The sequence below is a fragment of the Triticum urartu genome, chromosome 5A (assembly GCF_056163025.1).
Source record: "Triticum urartu cultivar PI428250 chromosome 5A, HENAU_Tu73, whole genome shotgun sequence".
Classification (NCBI taxonomy): Eukaryota; Viridiplantae; Streptophyta; class Magnoliopsida; order Poales; family Poaceae; genus Triticum; species Triticum urartu.
Window position 1 is genome coordinate 531,561,929 of NC_141877.1, and position 6,327 is coordinate 531,568,255.

Below are 6,327 nucleotides of genomic sequence, written 5' to 3' on the forward strand. Positions count from 1 at the left end.
ACTACTTTTAGTCATGGGACTAAAACGTATCCAAGCACCCTCTTAGGAATATGAAAACACAGAATTAGAATGCCATGACAACTTTTTTTTAAACAGGCTTCCGCCCCGCTTTACATAAGCAACCCCACAATGGAGTAGATGGCTGATGGATACAAAGTGAGGGGAACCTCATATAACGCTGATCCCAAGATACCAAATCACGTGAGACGCACATGACTACACTACTGAAAAAGAGTACATGGGGGAAAACTATTCGTCCTGCCCGCTCCCGCGAGCGGGGGGGGGGGGGGGGCCTAGATCGAGCCGCCGGCCACCTCTTTCCCCGCCCCCCCCTCGCCGCCGCCTGTGAGCGCCGCCGGGCTTTCGTAGGCGGCAGCGGGGCTCTCTTCCCCCTCGTTGGCCACCCGTAGCGCGGGATGCGGTGGTCACATGAGGGCGCGGCGCTTGCGCTGGGCCTGGAGGTGGCGGCGCGGCTGGCCTTGCCGACGGCGCGGGCGGCCGTGTTCATGGCGGAGGCGGCGTGGATCCGGCTAGGCGTGGGGCGAGGGGGGCTGCGAGCGGCTAGTGCATTGGTGCGTGGCGGCGGGCGGTTTTGGCGGCGGCGGCTGTCGCATCGCGGCAGGGTGCAGGGGGCGGAGGGCATCGGTGCTAGGGTCGTGCGCGAGCATGCCTGAGCCTGCCCTGGCTTGGGGTGGCTGGCTGCTTCCGGCTGTGCTCTTGGCGGCCGGTGCACTGGCCGATCCGGTGGTTGCGTGCCCGGCGGATTCATCGCCTGGAGTCCGGCAGGCGGCGCGGGATGGGCAGTGGCCTGGTGTGGCTGTAGCTCCGGCTGTGGAGGGATCCACGGTAGCTTGGCAAGTCGTCCGCGGCGGCGGCTGACATGTTTCGGCATCGGTTCGTTCGTAGGCGGCGTGCGGCGGCCTTCGATTCCTCTCCCCTTGCCCGCGCACCACTTGCGTCGAAGGACTGGGCTTTTCCCAGTTGTGGTTCATCGCTCGTCTCGCGCCCGGCTGCAGGACCGCGCTCGTCTCGCGCCCGGCAGCAGGACCGCGCCCGTATCGCGCCCGGCAGCAGGACCGCGCCCGTCTCGCGCCCGGCAGCAGGACCGCGCTAATCTAGCGCCCGGCAGCAGGACAGGCCGATGGCGGCCAGTTGGGGGCAGCTCAAGGGTGTGAAAGGCGGGGCCTTTCCACCCATCTCTTTAGGTGGCGTGGCGCTGGATGATAGGTGAGGTGGCGTCGAGGCCTTGGGTGCCGGGCGGCGGCCCTGGTGGTGGTGTCGCGCTGCTCATGGGCAAAGCCCGTGCCTTGGTGCTGCCCTGTGACCATGGTCGTGTGGGTGACATGGTCGCCGGGGTGTGGCGTTCGGTGGCGGTGAGTATTGGCCGGGGTGAAAATCTCTTCTATCTTTGGACGTACCGGCGGCGGCGAAGCTCATTCCCTTCTTGAAGGCGTCGTTGCGGCCATCACTGCCCGTCGTGTTGCCCTAGGGGAAACTCTGACTCTCGGGTTGGGCGGTGGCGGCGCTCCGGTGTCGTATCCTTCCTGAAGGCACCGCCTTGGAGACCACGGTTCGTCATATGCGGCTTCATCTCTTCGCGGTGGCGTGTTCATGGTCAAGGACCCGGCTGCTCTTGTAGAGCTTGGGGTGGTGTTGCTGCGCTCAGCGCTTATGTATCTTGCCTTGGGTGTGTGCATGTGTTGTGCTGGCGTGCGTTTGTAGCGGGTAGTTTTTTATCAATGCTTTATATATAAAGCGGGGAGAAAGCCTTTTTCGGTAAAAAGAGTACATGAAGAACTGAGTACAACGTCACTCTACACCTTACACCGCCTTCCATTCCACAACAACGCCCTCGAGAGGGATAACGACATGAAGCCGAATCCATGAAGGACAAAGGTTTTCACCCGGGAACGGACATGGAGGAGAGCCTCACAATGAAGTCTTCAAGAAAAAAAACAGTGCCCACAGATGTCGCCATCATTGGCGACCAAGCATAGAGGTTTTGTTCGGCAACTCACTCGTGCCACCATGAGGTCGTGAGGGTAATAGTGACGAGATCAGATCCCCGGGCCCGGATCAGGGTGCCGCCACTTCCAGAGGCAGAGCAAGCCTGAGTCACCCGCCGTCATAGCTCTCGCCGCCCACATAGCTAAGAGACATAGCCACCACCGCTGCCATGGTGCCCACTAGAGAGCCAACCAGGCGAACAGCCTTCCAAGTCTGTCGCCCCGACATCCAAGCTCTCACAAAAATTCTAAGAAGATATTTGTAAGGTGCATTATAGCATCTTCAGCCGTTGGCCCCTCAGGAGGTGCTAAAAATCGCCGTCTAGGGGCGTACCGGCGCTAACCGCGCGCTGAGGGCGTGATGCTCCCCAGTCGCCGCGCCCACGTTTTTTGGAAAAACAAATTCCAGCACAAACAAGGCGCAAATTCAACCAAACTTCGGCGAGTTCATAACATATTTAAAAAAATTTACAAAAGAAGAAAAAAACACTACTAGACCCGCCGTCGACCTCGCCGTTCCTCGCCACCCGTCGTTCGCGAAGCTCTACATGCCGAGGAGCCTGTAGAACTTCGTGTAGTCGCCGCCGCCGCCGTCGTCGTCGTCGCCTCCTTCGCGGCCGCCGTCCCTGCTGCTCCCCTGCCCAGGGTCGCCGACGCGCGGCGGGTTGGACGGTCCGGGGCGTCCTCGTCCTCGTCGCTGTCGAGGATCACCATGTCGTTCTCGTCCTCGCGCCCACTCTGGCGGGCGGCTATCTCCTCCAGGGCTCGGCGCTGCCGGACCATCTCGTCGCGGAGGTAGTCGTCCCACGCCCACTTTAGGGCCTCCTCGTCGGAGAAGCCGCGCTGGACTATGGCCTCGTACTCCGCGGGGAGGCCGGGCTCCAACTTTGTCCTGACCAGCCGGGCAGAGGTGGGGGAGGAGCTGGCGATGCGAACGCCGGAGCTACGGGTGCGCTGGCTGATCGGCGCGTCCTGGGGCTCCGTCTTGACGGGGAGGAGGGAGAGCCAGACGAGCGGCCGGACGAGGAGGAGGACGCCGGGTCCATGCGTCTCGGCGTCCACGAGCTCCCATGCCGACGGGAAAAGGAGGGGGGAGCGAGGTACTCTAGCCTGGGCGTGTTGACGCCCTCGATGTACTCGAGGACGGCCTCCAGCATGCGGCCGGGCACGCCCCACCATCGGCAGCGGCTGTCGGAGTTGAGCCTTTCGGAGGGCACGACGCCGTTCGTGGCCTCGAGCTGCTCGGTGTGGCGGCAATGGAAGTACTGCTTCCACAGCGGGCTGTCGGGAACTTACCTCGGCCCTTCACGCCCACCTGCGGTAGAGAGACGCGGATGCGGGCGATCTCCGCACGACGCGCCATCCCGGTGGGTGGCGGCGGCACCGGGACCCCACCGGCGCTGATCCTCCAAGCCCCAGGCATCTGCATGTCCGACGGGACCGGGTACTCGGCCTCATAGAGAAGCCGAGCTTCGTCCTCGTGAAGGTGGCGGCGGCCGAAGCCGTTCGCCGTCGCCTGGAAAGCGCTCGACCATTGGGTGAACTGGAGATGGCGAGAACATAGGGAGGAACGGGGGCATCGGTGGTGGAGAGTCTGTACGTCACCGGTGCGGGAGGGGTCGGCTTATATAGGCGGCGCTCGCGTGGCCACCGTGTGTACGCGTGGCGGGCGAGAGGACGTGCGTCGTCCCGTCTTCACTGCGCCGCCCGTGAGGCACCAATGGAGGAGGCTGACCGGCGCGGCAGCTTTGGCATTGATTCCGCCGCGGGAAACGAGGCGATGAGGACGACGAAGCGACGAAAGGCGCCGAGTCACTGCCAAGGAGGGCCCGCCGATTTTTGCGCCAAAAACAGTTCGGACGGCGCCCCCAAGCGCCCCAGCGCGCCGGGTTCGGCCTGGGTCCGCCGGCGCCAATTTCGGCCCGAGCCGGCGGAAAAAGGGCCTTTGGAGACGTGACTAGGCCGATTTTTCGGCGCCGGCCTAGGGGCCTTGTTAGGGGCACGGCTGAAGATGTTCTTATACATAGAATTGCCCATGAGGCAAAATCCCTATGGCACACACATTAGCCATGGGCAAACGCACCAAGTTTGATTTGAGAAAAACACGATAAACAAAAATAATACTTCGATGTAGAAATAATATTGATGTGCCTCACAAATAGTAACTTAAATTTGTGAATGGCAAGAATCCACAAGGGGGCGTAACATTGTGGCGCAATGCAAAAAGTAACTGAAATTTGCCAATGGCAAAATCTAAAGGGAGACAAAACACCGATGTGCATGGCAGAAAGTATCTTAGATTTGCCAAAAAGGCAAAAATCTCCGTAGAGGCTAAACATTGCCGTGCAAGGTAGAAAGTATCTTGGATTTGCCATTCATTGGTTCGAAATAAAAATGCCATGGTTTGTACAATAAAAATGCCATGCATGGTTTGTTCATTTCACCTGCAATAGATATATTTTATCGCTGACAGAAATTGCCATGCCGACACATGTTGATTTTCCATGATAATTACAATGTAATTACCATGGTTTCTACAAAACAAATGCCATAGTTTCTACAAAAATACAATGGTTTCTTCTAAAAAGAGTTAAATACACTACAGGTGCTCTAACTTGTCCGACGCGGTCAGTTTAGTGCCTAAACTTGAAAAATATACATAAGTGATGATGTAACTTCTCTAGACGTTCAAATACGGTGCTTCTGGACGTACGCCGACGTATCAACTACCCGTGTGGCATGCCAGCGTGTTGTTGGGCCACATGCCAGTGGCTGCACGCGCGTTGTGAGTTGCGCGTGTAGTTTCTTTTTACAGAAATGCACCTGGACTTTAGTTAATTCTTGAAAAAATCGTTACGGGCACTGCACACACACTGTTTTTTTATGGGAACACGCCTGTACTTTAGTTAATTATCACAAAAATATAAACACAAGTTGGCATGAAGGGAATTCAAACCACAGACCTGTTGGTTGCCTAACAAACAAGCGGACCAAGAGGCCACACTTTGGTTTACATTTAACTGCTAGCTAGCAATGCACGATTCCACGTATCGCTTTGCACATGTTTTCTACAGTTCTTCTGAAGTACTGCTTCTTTTTTGAGTAAAGTTTCAGTTTAATTTTCATGATACATAAATTTTCTCATATGAAAAAATAAAATAATTATCAATATGCAATACTTGTTATTTTAGATATCTTTATTTTATTTTCATTATTGTGTACCTTGAAGAGAGAAACATGAAATTTTTCTAAAATTTATGTGGACATAAAAATTTGAACGTATATTAATAATTATTTTGTAAATTTATGCATCCTAATAGCGGACCATAAGCACGAACAATTATTGTATATCTTCATTCTATTTTTAAAATACACAATTATTTAAAATTGACAATACTTTATTTTAAAAACTGTTCAACATGTATTAAATATTATTGTGTGACAATAATAAATTCTAGAAATGTACTAACATGTTAAGCATGTTTGTAGAAATTTAAGAATAATATTAAACAATATTATTTTAATAAGCATTCAACATTCTCAAAAAAAACATGGTGAGCATTTTCTAAAATAACATGAAAATGGAAAATGAACACGAACGTGAACTTGTATTTCAAAAAATGCTCACTATGTTTTTAATATACGTTCAACTTTTTAATTCCACATCAATTTTAGGAAAAGTTCATTTTTATCTCTTCAAAGTACACAATAATGAAAATAGAATAGAGATATAAAATAAACAAAATTTCATATTGATAATTATTTTATTTTTTCATATAGAAAAGTTTATGTATCATGAGAACTAAACAGAAACTTCACTCAAAGAAAAACAAGATAGTAACTTGGAAATAAATAAAAAGTAAAATTACTCCAGTAAAAGCATATGCAGAGCGATACGTGCAATCATCTATATATAAACTGCTTGCTGATAATTATGCGCAAACTAGACCGAGGACGCCTAGTCCGCTCGATTGTCAGGCGACGAGGATGTCCCTTGTTCGAATTCCCTACACGCTCGCTTCCTGGTATTTCTTGCGAGTATTAATTCAAATCAAGGGGTATTTTTTGTGAGAATTAATTAAAATCCAGGGAATTCTTGTAAAAAAACACGTGTAGCTCATAGCGCGCGTCCAGCGCCTGCAGCCACTAACATTTGGCCCAGCGACACGCTAGCATGCCACACGGGCACTCGATACGGCGACACATGTTCAGAGGCATCACTTTTGTGTATTTTTCAAGTTTAGGCACTAAACTAACCGCACCGGACAAGTTATGGCACCTGTAGTGTATTTAACTCTTGTAATTTGCTAGAGTCAAATTG